The sequence below is a fragment of the Staurois parvus genome, unplaced genomic scaffold, assembly GCF_062004578.1.
Source record: "Staurois parvus isolate SC_StPar_1 unplaced genomic scaffold, SC_StPar_1.0 ptg000147l, whole genome shotgun sequence".
Lineage (NCBI taxonomy): Eukaryota > Metazoa > Chordata > Amphibia > Anura > Ranidae > Staurois > Staurois parvus.
The window spans coordinates 29,140,393-29,153,222 of record NW_028317943.1 but is presented as its reverse complement, the minus strand read 5'-3'; the positions used below and the strand labels follow the sequence as shown (position 1 = coordinate 29,153,222).

The 12,830-nt window shown below is 40.7% G+C and overlaps 1 protein-coding gene across 1 annotated transcript in view; it reads right to left on the bottom strand.

The window, feature by feature from the left end:
• Positions 1–12,830, bottom strand: part of LOC149464865 (ras-related protein Rap-1b-like) — an 87,164-nt gene that overhangs the window by 31,571 nt on the left and 42,763 nt on the right. The gene's annotated exons all lie outside the window — the stretch shown is intronic.

Below are 12,830 nucleotides of genomic sequence, written 5' to 3'. Positions count from 1 at the left end.
ATCAGTTCTGTGTGACTATGCAGGCAGAAGACCTCTTAACATATTAACAGTAAAAGAAAAAAAAAAAAAAAAAGCAAGCTAAAATAAAGTGGTTCTAAAAATTTTTTTTACCTTCAACTAGTAGTAAACCGCAAAAAAATATATAAAAAAAAAACCCTTAAAAAATGGTCCCCTGCAGGATAACAGCATAATGTACTAGTATGCATTGCATACTAGCACATTATGAAAGACTTACATTAACCCCTTGATGCAGACATCACACAAATATGCAGCCTCACGGAACTGGACTTTTTACGTGGAGCCGAATATTTGCGTACCTGTCTTTGTGCTGGGAGCGTGCCACACTGCGCGCTCCCAGCACAAAGACCGCGGTTTTACTGAGAGCCCCGATCCGGGTCACATGATCGCTGTGATAGCCTCTGATTGGCTATCACAGTGAAAAATCACTGTGCAGCCTGGTCCCCTTGTTTTTTTTTTCTCTCTCTATGAATGGAGGAGAGATGCATTGTATTGTATTTCTCCAACTCCTGGCATAGAGAGAAAAAAAAAATAGTAAAAAAAATAAAATAAAATAAATATTAAAAAAGAAAAAGAAAAAATACCTAGATCAAGGTTTGATCTAGTTCAGTGCCAGGGCTATTGTTTGGGTCAAGGTCAGGATCAAAGGCCAAGGCCGAAAGGTCAGGATTTTTTTTTTTAAAAAATGGTATCAGTGTCAGTTAGTGTCAGTGTGTTTTAGGTAGAAAGAAAAAAAAAAAAAGACAAAAAAAATGCGTACTATTGTTTCTGGGCTGTACTACAGGTACAAACAACAAATAACATACACATATAAGGTATCGCTGCGATCGTCAAGAGCTGGAGAATTTATTTTGGGTTGTTCTTTGGTGGTAGGTTATGGTAGTAACAAGAAACACACAGCTAAATAAAAACAAATATTTTTTTATTATTTTGGGCCAGTTTTCCTTTGATAATAATAGTAATGAAAAAAAAAAAGCAGGCGATATCCATTACCATTTACCACCAAATGAAAGCCCAATTTGTCCTGAAAAAAAACAAGGTATAATTCACCTGGATGTACAAAGTAGTTGTGATGTACGGTTTTACTAACACACGTCAACGCTGCAAAATTTTGCTTAGGCATTTAGATTTGTTTTACCCTTAGGCGTGAAGGGGTTAAAATGAAGCCCTTCAGCATTGTACGGTCACTGCTGTAGGAGCTTCCATCTTCACCCGGTTTTCCTTATGGGTTTGCAGCCTTCGGATGCTTAAATGGCCATGGTCACAGCCTTGGCACAGCTCTCTCAATGGACGGCACACTGCTACGATTGTAAATATCTCCTTAACGGTGCACCTTTAGTAGATATTTACTGTACCTACTGGTAAGCCTACAGGCTTATCATAGGTCTACCTGTAGGTACAAGTAAACAAGGTGGGCTTTACTACCACTTTAATGCACACCTAGTGATCCAGTGCTGTGCCTGTCGGTAGCGACTCTTCCCCCTCTCAGGCTTTGCTGAGGCAGAGGGAGCCATTGTCTTCCGTTGTTGACAGTCAAATCTTGTGACGAGAAAGCAGCACAACTATATAGTCAATTATAGCAAGTTGTTATGATATTCTCAAAATGATGCTATTATGATGAAGTATCATGTGAATATATCAACGTCCGCAATCTTTGTTAGTTGGATATTGTCCATTTATACAGTATAAATGCTGCCTACAAAACACACGAAGCCTCATTCATAATAGTGGGTAAGATCCCATTCAAAGTTCAACCTTAGTGGGATCCTAGTTTGAACATGAAAGATCCAAACACTTCACATTTACAGACAATCTATACAAGTCTCCTCCCCTGCTGGGGACAGTAACCCTTTTGATTCCCTGCATCTGTAAGGCAGACAGAAAACTTGCCTGAGCATCATTAAAAATGTCTAGCTATATTAGTGCCATGTACCTTCTTAACATTATATAGATGGTCATGGAGACGATCTCTCAATCTTCTGGTAGTTCTGCCAACATAATGAATTGCACACATTTTACATGTAATCAAGTATACAACATTTCTGGTGAATGTATAACTAGTAGCTTGGGAGCCATATGTAGCTCTCAGTTGTCCTAGACATTTGGGGATGATTTGTTAAAACTGGATTCTCCAAAATCTGGTGCAGCTGTACATTGTGGCCAATCAGCTTCTAACTTCCGCTTGTAATTAAGCTTTGACAAAAAAAAAAAAAAAAAAAAAGCTGATTGGGGTTTATATGCAGAGCTGCACCAGATTTTGCACTCCCAAGTTTTAGTAAATCAACCCCAATGTAATTTTCCTTTCTGTTAGCAATACTTTTAAAGTAGAACTGACATTTTTGTTTCTTAATATCTGCTGTGCTAAAAAAAAAAAAAAAAAAAAAAAAAAAAAAAAAAGTTTACTCACAAGGTGTATGCCACTTTTAGGACTGTTGCCACCCCCCCCCCCCTATTTTTTTGTTTTACAATTTCTTTCATGACATATAGTACAGCTTTTACTTTGCTTTTGGTGCTTTGACTTTGAGAGCTAGAATGCCAATCATTCACAAAAAGGTGTTCTGTGAACAGACAAGCATTAGCATAACAGCCCTTTATGCATCAGCATATTACCCACGTTAGAAAAAGGAGGAGGTAGGTCAATGAAATGCAGAATTTGTTACTAAATCTATTATAACAAAATGTACAAAGTAAATGTAGGATTGTTACATGACCATTGCCTTTCAAATGCTGCATTGCAAAAAAAAAAAAAAAACCGGCTTAAGGTACATCTTCTGTAATGGACTTAAAATGCACTTGTGATTTAAGAAAAAGAATTACAATAGAATAAACTGAGCGCTCAGCAAGATTAGGGAAAGGAGATAGCAAGGAAACATTTCAGAAGCTGCATGATGACTCAACAGAACAGTTTATTGTTGCAGCAGAGTAGATTTACTTGAATGTGTAGCAATTCTCCTTTAAAGTTGTTGTAAACCCTTACATATACCTGGCGAAGTGGCCTCTGGTGATACACACAGGTGAAACAAATCCTCCTACAGAAGTTGTACCTGTTTATCTGCAGTCTTCTCTTATCTACATCCCTTTAAAAAGTGCTGAACTTGTTAAGCTTGTAGAGCTGACAAAAAAAGGGGGCGGAGAGCTGAAGTTACACTTTGCAGAGCTCAGTGGGGAGATCTCTGAGAGGAAGTGGCAACACTCCCACTTCCACACAGCTCACAGGAACAGAACTGAGGCTGTCTTTCTGATGGAGATCCCTCCCATCACCATTTTTGTCTTGGTGTCAAGAAAACTTTTTCCTGATTGAGACAAGTACACACTATGGAAGGATAAACTTTGTTCATATTGCATGTCTGAGGTTTACAGCCACTTTAAAAGCGGAAAAATGTTACTCAAACAGTTCTTAATGTAAGGATTGTCTAGCGCAGTGGTTCTCAACCTTCCTAATGCCGCAACCCTTTAATACAGTTCCTCATGTTGTGGTGACCTCCAACCATAAAATTATTTTCGTTGCTACTTCATAACTGTAATTTTGCTACTATTATGAATCGTAATGTAAATATCTGATATGCAGGATGTATTTTCATTGTTACAAATTGAACATAATTAAAGCATAGTGATTAATCACAAAAACAATATGTAATTATAAATATTTATTTCTAATTACAAATAAATGCAATTTTGTCTTGAAGCATGGTGTAGCATGGGTAACAGTCTTAATATAACAGTAAACTACGTTGCTAAATTTTCGACAGTATGCATAAAAAGCCAACGTCAGTGTGAAGGTTGAAATTGCGTCTCTCACACCAGTACATGGTTTTACCCAGTAATTATAATTCATGAACTGTCATTTTACCTCCAATACTGCTGCTTTCTACACAGTAACTGCTCTTTACACATGTGTGACTGGTCCACACAAGTACATTATGGCGCCAACCCTGTCACATACACCTGTATTTGTACGGGGTGTATGTGATGGGGTTGGCGCGATGATGTTATCACGCCGGGTACTCGTATGTGGGCATATCTGCATGTGGGTGGACCTGCCTGGAGATGTATAGAGGGGCGGTGTCTCGGTTCCTAAGACCATCGGAAATATGTGTTTTCCAATGGTCCTTGGCGACCCCTGTGAAATAGGGGTCGCGACCCACAGGTTGAGAACCGCTGGTCTAGTGAATATCAAAGGACTGTCTTCTTTCCACCTGTTATACATAAGAGATTAGCAATAATTTAATATGGTTGCGGGTATTTTTTTTTTTTTTACACCTGGTGATCCAGCCAGTAACACACTTCCTGTCTTAGGGAAGGGATGGAGGAGCAACAGAGCCACCCTTGGACAGCAGCATTACCAACCTGGGGAAAGGGTAGTGTTAGATGCTCTAGCATATTTAAATGGACTTGACCAACAAATAAAAGCCAAACTCCAGCTAACACTTTTTTAAAGGGTTAGTTCACCTTTAGCAAAAAAAAAACTGCCTATGCAAGTAAGTGGTGCCTGTAGATAAGACAGACAGTTTAGCTTTGACCAAAGTTAATTAATGCTCTTGCTATAGGTGAATCCTGAGGAAGATCATCCCAAAGATAGCATCATTACATCCTGCCTTGGTGCTAGGACATAGTGAACCACACATGTGCGGGGGGGTTGAGAGCTCTATCCTGTGATGGTGGGAGTGTCTTTTAGCAACAGGACAGGATATTGCCAGCTCTGGGAGTTTTTCTTGACAGGCCTTGGGAGGTGCGTAAGTGGCCTATACCTATAGAAAGGCCATTATCCAATTTGGTTTTTATCTACAGGTGACCCTTACCACCATAGGCAATTTTTGGCAAAAGGTGAATCTTTCATTTTGGGATGAAGGTATTACGTAATGAATAAAAGTCTCAAACTTCTAACTGCTACTTTTCCTGGACATATTGGCCTGTTAATGGTCAAGTTCACCTTTTGTTAAAAAATAACTGCACTTGATTTTGCAGGGGGAAAAAAAAAAGTACATTCATGAAAGTTTGACTACATAAACATAGGATCGCTAGGATTGGTCATAGCAATCACATGATATCCCAGCTGCTCACAGCGGCTGGGTACTGATGCCATAATCACAATGGACGCATGTGCCGGGCAACGTAAAAGTAAAACTACTGTCAGTAGGCAGCAAGTGGTTAACGCTATTTGAAAGCTTTGTTCTTGGGTGTAAAAAACTTGCATTCCCAGTGACGCATACTTGACCAAGAGCAAATTGAAATATTCCCCTGGGACTTTATATGGCAAAAACCACAGTGGACATACAAATTATAAAAACAGCAATGTTTGTTACAAAAAATTGAGATAAAACGAATAAAAACATTTCATGAAGTGAATTACAATACAATAGTTCACATACAGAACACACACAGTGTGCATATGAAGTGAATTACAAGACAATAATTCACATACAGAGCATACACAGTGTGCATATGAAGTGAATTACAATAATTCACAATTCACATACAGAACATACACAGAGTGCATAAGACCTGACAGTCTGTAATACATCAAATGACATATGGGCTACTAGCAGCCCAGGGACCCAAGGCATACTGACCCCACAGTATGGGAAGTGGAACTACAGACACCCAAGACCGAGGCCGGATAACATAAAGGTCCCCAACCCCCCGCCCTCCCCAGGAAAGCCTGTTAGGCTGTGGCCAATTGGGTGTGCTGGCACACCGCGCATGACGCCATCAACCCATTAGGTTATTGCCTATATTATTATATTACATATTTTTATTGAGCCCCTATATCAACAATCCATGTGCTCGAGCTATACATTATATTACCTTTTTGTGCTAAATAACAAAAAGGAGATCTTCATTTATGGCTTCCATTATACTTGATAGATCCCCTTATTGGCTGCCGTAATGTAGTCCTTGCTGGTGGATGGTTCATCAGGCAATCCCGCCTGCCCTCTCCCTGACGTGTCACTTAGAGATCATCCTCACTCAAATATTTTATGAATATCTGTCATCTATTATTCGGTGCGGTGCAATTTGTGTTTGAGTAATTAGCTCTCATATATTTTCAAAGTGATATCATATATTATGTTGTTCACACTTATCTGATACATTGTTCTGTTTTAGACCTGACATATTTGTTCCCTGAAGAAGGAAACATGAGTTTCGAAACGCGTTGGATTTATCTGGACAACAGCACTGTATACTTTTTTTGGAGGGGCTGTTAGCCCATTTGTCAGTTGATATATTACAGACTGTCAGGTCTGATGCACACTGTGTATTGTTCTATATGTGAACTATGAACTATTGTATCGTAATTTACTTCATCGAATCTTCTGATTCGTTTTGTCGCAATAATTCTTTGTAATATACATTACGGTTTTATACTTGTGTATATCCACTGTGGTTTTTGCCATATAAAATCCCAGGGGAATATTTACATTTTTTCTTGATTTATATATTGGGATGTTGGTAAAAACAGACTAAATGGTGGGACATTTTACCATATTCTTCATTTTTGCAGTGATGCATACTTGTAGTTGTAAACATAAATGTGCAGAAAAGCACATAAATGCATTCATTGGCTAGAATAAATGAATAAAAAATATTTTAGCCAAAAAAAAATTAGTTTCTGTGCATACACTTGTACATGTCATATGCATTGCGTTCTAGCTTCTTATGAAAGACTTGCCTGAAAACTAAGCCCTCCAGCCAAGCGCTGTCTCGGCTCCCCAGGGCTTCCTACTTCACCCGGTCTTCCTTCCGAACTCGCAGGCTGCGGCTGTTTGACTGTCCAGGCCTCGATGTCCCTCCCACACATGAGAGCGCAGTGCGCATTTGCTAGTGACATCACTGGCGCTGCTAAAGCAAAAATCTCCTAAACAGTGCAGGTTGAGATTTTTATTGTACCTACAGATAAACCTTAATATAGGATTACCTGTAGGTACAAGAGAAAAAAATACTTTACCACCGCTAAGTGTTTTTTTTCTCCAGGGACAACAGGTTTAATGTTTGTAGTAGTTCCTTATAATGGAGGTCCTCTAGCTCACTTTATTGGCTTTGTTGCCCTTCTTTGGGCACTCTAGTTCAAGTACATCTTTCCTGAGGATTGGTGACCAAAAAAGGACAGCATACGCCAAATGTGGCCAAACCAGAATTTAGTACAGTGCTAGAATTATAATTTTATCTTGAGTCAACACTTTAATGCACACCAATAGTCTGTTGGCCTCGCCTGATGCAGTTTGGCATTGCATGTTGTTGCCAAGTATGATTTACTAGGATCCTCAGATCATTTTCCATCCTTGATTTCCCCAGAAGTTCTCCCCCTACTGTGTAACTTATATTCATATTTTTAGCTCCCAGCTTATTTTACATTTTTATACCATTAACCACTTGCCCTCCTTTGTGTTACGGCGCTGCGTTACTTTAACTGACAATTGCACAGTCATGCAACGCTTGCACCCAAATTAGATTTACAAAATTTTTTTCCCACGAGTTGAGCTTGCTTTCGGTGGTATTTGATCACCTGTGCGATTTTTTTTTTTTGCTATGGAAAAAAAAAAGAAAATTTTGAACAAAAACAACAAAAAGAAAAGAAAAAAAAAAAAAAATCAGATTGACATTTTGCTATTAAACACATCCAGTAAAAAAAATAAACTTTTGCCATAAATTTAGGCCAAAATGTATTCTGCTACATGCGTTTGCTAAAAAAAATTCCAATATGTGTAAATTAAAATGGTTTACATGAAGGTTTTAGCATTTACAAATGGCGGTATATATATACACTGGAATTTTTTATTTTTTTTATTGTACTAGTAATGGCAGCGATCAGCGACTTATAGCGGGACTGCGGCGGGCATTCTGACACTGGGGGGGGGGGAACTGCCTTGGTGTCACTGACATCCCCAGTGACACCAATACAGTGATCAGTGAAAAAAAAAAAAAAAGAAGCTGCACAGCCATCCAAAGCAGTGTGCCCGAGCGGACAGGGAGGAGAACTGTTCGTAAACAAAACAGTTCTCTTCCCATAGGAAATCACCATCGAGTAATCACCGGCCAGGACCCGGTGATTGATAGACACGGGTGCAAATGGCGGTGCACACCCCTACCCGGAAGAGCAAAATCACATATATATACACACGTGAATTTGCACATCCGTGCCGCTCTGTAGTAGTATTTCTGCTATAGGGTGGATGGGAAGAGGTTAAACCTTCTTCACCATTTAGTTACCTACCTCTTATTATATCAATGTCTTCTTGTAAAGCAGGGAAGCGCATGCCCATATAGCGATCAATGGGTTGTGGAGCCGCCATCCCAAAGCATCAGACTGCATGGAGCCGGCAGCGGAGGAAGCAAGAGGCCGCATAAACTGATGCTTCCTCTGTAATGCTGGCTCCTGTCCCAGGTGGAGTGATACCAAGTGCATTTTGCCTGGGACCTTTCTAGCAGCCTGGAGAGTGATGCCAGCAGAAACTGAAAGAGGAAAAGGTCCGTATTAAACATCACATACACTGCACTTTTGCAGTGGGCAAACTAGCACTTATAAAAAAAAAAGGGTTATTAGGCTGCTTTCACACTGATCATCAGGTACAGTGCGGTGCACCTGCGGCTTTCCTGCAGGTTAGATGCACTGAGCCATAGATTTATTATATCCTGCGGGTTTAGTGCACTTTCAAAAAGTGCACCACACCCGCAAGATGCAATTCAAGTCTATGGCTCAGTGAAGCCAACCTGCAGGAAAACCACAGCTGTATCGGTAGCCCACAGCGCATCAGTGTGAAAGCAGCCTTATAGGGGGGGCTCAGGACAGTAAGGGCTTGTTTAAATTTGCAGTTTGGGGGGGGGGGTAAAACCCCATTGTTCATTGTGGCCTGTGACCAGTTACAAAATCACTTTGGTGGCCCTCGCTCTACAAAGGGTTGAGCACCCCGTTGTAAAGTTTCTATATCCTGCTGTGAAGTTATTGCCCTGCCTAGCTTTGTATAATCAGAAAACACAGACATTTAACTATTTATCCCAGCCTCTATATAATTTCCAAACAAGTTAAAACAGAATTGGTCCCAGGACAGAGCCCTGGGGTACTCTGCTCACGACTCATATTCAGAAAATATGCCATTTATTACCACCCTCTGGACACACTCCTGAATCCAGGTACATGCAACCAATTCCAAAAAGTTGGAAAAAGTTGTAGAATCCACATGAAATCAAAATGCAATTTTCTGCAAATATCATAAGCCCCCATTTTATTCACAATAGAAAATAAAACATATCAAATGTTCAAACTGACATTTTTTTTTAGAAAACAATAAGCTAATTTTGAAATTGAAGGCAGCACCATGTCTCAAAAAAGTTGGGAGAAGGCAAAAAAACTGGCAAAGTAAATAGTACTAACAAGGAAGAAATGAAAGAACATGTTGCAACCCATTAGGTTAATTGGCAACAGGTCAGTAAGGCACTTTCACACTGATACATAGCAAAACGTGGTAAAAATGCATATGTTTACATGCATATCTAAAGAAATGTGATAAAAATATATAAAGTGACACAAAGTGCAAATAATATGAACGTGACCTGATCCACATGGGATCTATAAGTGTCTAACCGGGACCTGTTCCTCAGCGGATCCAAAGCGGGCAAAGTGAATTGTAAACCACTCAAGTGATGGTAATAACTGAAATATGTGTACCAATACTTAAATCAAGTATGGTATACAAGTGAATAGATCCTAAGTGGGATCTATAATGATGGTGAACACTCAACCAGAAAATAAACTACCGTATTTGCCGGCGTATAAGACGACTTTTTGACCCTTGAAAATCTTCTCAAAAGTCGGGGGTCGTCTTATACGCCGGTACACATGTTAGGGGGGTCTGCGGCATTAAGTACAGGGGTTTGCAGGGGCTGACGTCTCTTACCTGGATCCAGTCCCACGACGATCCGGTCCAGGAAGCGCGGCGTCTCCTTCAGTTCGGCCACTGGATGTTCGTGCGGCTGCGCCTCCTCACCGGTGATTGGCCGCCAGAACTGTAGCTCAGGAAAGGCACACAGGCGGCCAATCACCGGCGAGGGGGCGGAGCCGAGCGGCCCCGCGAAAATTGAGTGCCGGAGCAGCAGGTAAGTGCTCTGTGTAGAGGTGCTGCTGCAACCACATATGCTGGCTGCAGCAGCACCGTACTAGAACAGGGTCAGCAAGTGTCAGTGGGAGGAATAGTGCCCCATCATTGGTGTCACTGATACCAATGATGGGGCACTATTCCTCCCACTGATACCAACGATGGGGCACTATTCCTCCCACTGACACCAACGATGGGGCACTATTCCTCCCCCCCCACTGACACCAACAATGGGGCACTATTCCCCCCCCCACTGACACCAACGATGGGGCACTATTCCTCCCCCCACTGACACCAATGATGGGGCACTATTCCACCCCTCACTGACACCAATGATGGGACACCATTCCCCCCACTGACACCAATGATGGGGCACTATTCCTGCCACTGATACCAATGATGGGGCACCTATTCCCCCCACTGATACCAATGATGGGGCACTATTCCTCCCACTGATGCCAATGATGGGGCACTATTCCCCCCACTGATACCAATGATGGGGCACTATTCCTCCCACTGACACCAATGATGGGGCACTATTCCTCCCACTGACATCAATGATGGGGCACTATTCCTCCCACTGACATCAATGATGGGGCACTATTCCTCCCACTGACATCAATGATGGGGCACTATTCCTCCCACTGACATCAATGATGGGGCACTATTCCTCCCACTGACATCAATGATGGGGCACTATTCCTCCCACTGGTGTGCATTGGAAGAGGGGTAGTCTTATACGGCGAGTATAGCCCAAACACTACATTTTAGCAGGAAAAGTAGGGGGGTCGTCTTATACGCCCAGTCGTCTTATACGCCGGCAAATACGGTAGTCCAAATGGGACTAATAAGTGAATGTCCAAAATAGGACTCCAAACAAGCGAAAACGCACATACATGCAAGTGAACACTTTTATAAACAAATGTGCACACTCACTAAAATATCAGAAAAATATCCAAAAAATAAATGAATATCAGAAAAATAAAAATAAGATAAAATACCCTCATGAAGACATAATTCAAACACCAAAAAAAGTGTTTCTAAACAATAAATATAGTATGTGAAAATAAATGCCAAGTGACAATAAAATAAATAAACACGGAAGTAAAAACTGTCCGTGTCGCACTACAAGAACTAATTATATGTGAAAAGAGTCCAAACTGGTGCTAAAACACCACACAATCCAATGTATAAAAATTCGTGCCTGTGGATAGTGGATGTTCGTAACCACAGAATGATAACCGTAAGTAGATGAAATAGCTGCTCACCTCCTTGCTTCGACCTGCAAGGGTCAAAACACTTTTAGGATCACCAAATGGGATCCTCATATATATATATATATATATATATATATATATATATATATATATATATATATATATATATTTCCTCTTGTCACTGTGTACCTCTCCCTGCCACGATCTCCCTCTCAGGAATGCACGTATTGGTGGCGATATCCTCTCCAGGTATACAGGTGTGGTATAAGCCAATGTCTCAGAGAAAAACATAAGCAGAACCTCCCATAGTGTATTATCTTTTATTAAATATAAAACAGAGCAAAGCCTTCCAAATTTTGCACTCACATGTAATCATGAATCAATAAGCATTTAGAACCTCATGTTCTGGGTGCACTTGCATGGGTGTAGTAAAATGGTGTCCACGCCGGAAGTGCGTCACGTTAGTCCTGAGGAAGTCATGTCAGCTGGTACCATTCCAGTAAGTAAGCTGACCATTAAGAACAATGGTCTGGCTATGAAGCAGCTAAGTTCTTTGAGAACTCTTAGGTGTAAGCCATCTAGTCCTGGTGATTTGTTCACATTCCGTTTTTCTAGTCTTTTTTAACACTGGTCAGCAGCAAGGGTACATTTAACACAAGGTTAATAAAGTATGTGTGACCTCTCTCATTTTAGGTATATAAAACATTTTAAAGTGGTATTAAACCCAAAACCAGAAATGATTATCTTGCAGCCTACCAGTCACTAGATGTGGTGACTGCATCAGTTTTCTTGTGAGTTTCTTAGTGAATGTAATCAATCAGCACACTACCCTGTGCCCACAGCGTTAAGCAATAGGCGCCTATGGATGAGGAAGGAGGGGAGTGTCATTTACCACTGTGTATACGCCCACATGTGACTCTATAGTAAAATGGGCTGCACAGATCAGAAAAAGGCGGAAATAAAGAGCTTAGAAGGGAAATGAAATGGAAGCATGCTCAGTAGAAGACACCAGCTGGTCTACAAGACCTGAACCTACAATTGTAGACAGAGAGAAGATGGGAAGGACAAATGGAGGAAGGATCAGATATATTTCACCCTACACAAAACGAATGCTTAAGTGACTTTGTAATGCATGTAATGAGAAATTTTTATAGTCTAGGTTTAATGCCACTTTAATATGTCCTTAAAGCACTCCCAATTTCCTCATTGTTCTTTGTTGCAAGAATTTGATCCCATTTAACGTGAAATGATTGTATTGAAATGTTGTGTTATTGTTCTACACTCATGCCTCCTTTCCCTATTAGTTATGGCAAACATAATTACCTTGCGGCCACCGTTTCCTAAGTTATCACTTCCTTCCACATCCACAATCAGCTCTGTGTTTAAGTAGTCAGTCCAGCAGAGCATTATTTCTAGTTGGGGCTTTCAACATCTGACTCATGAGATTGTCATGCAACACGTACAAGAAATGAACAGCCTTAGTTACATACGCAGTTCCATCTGC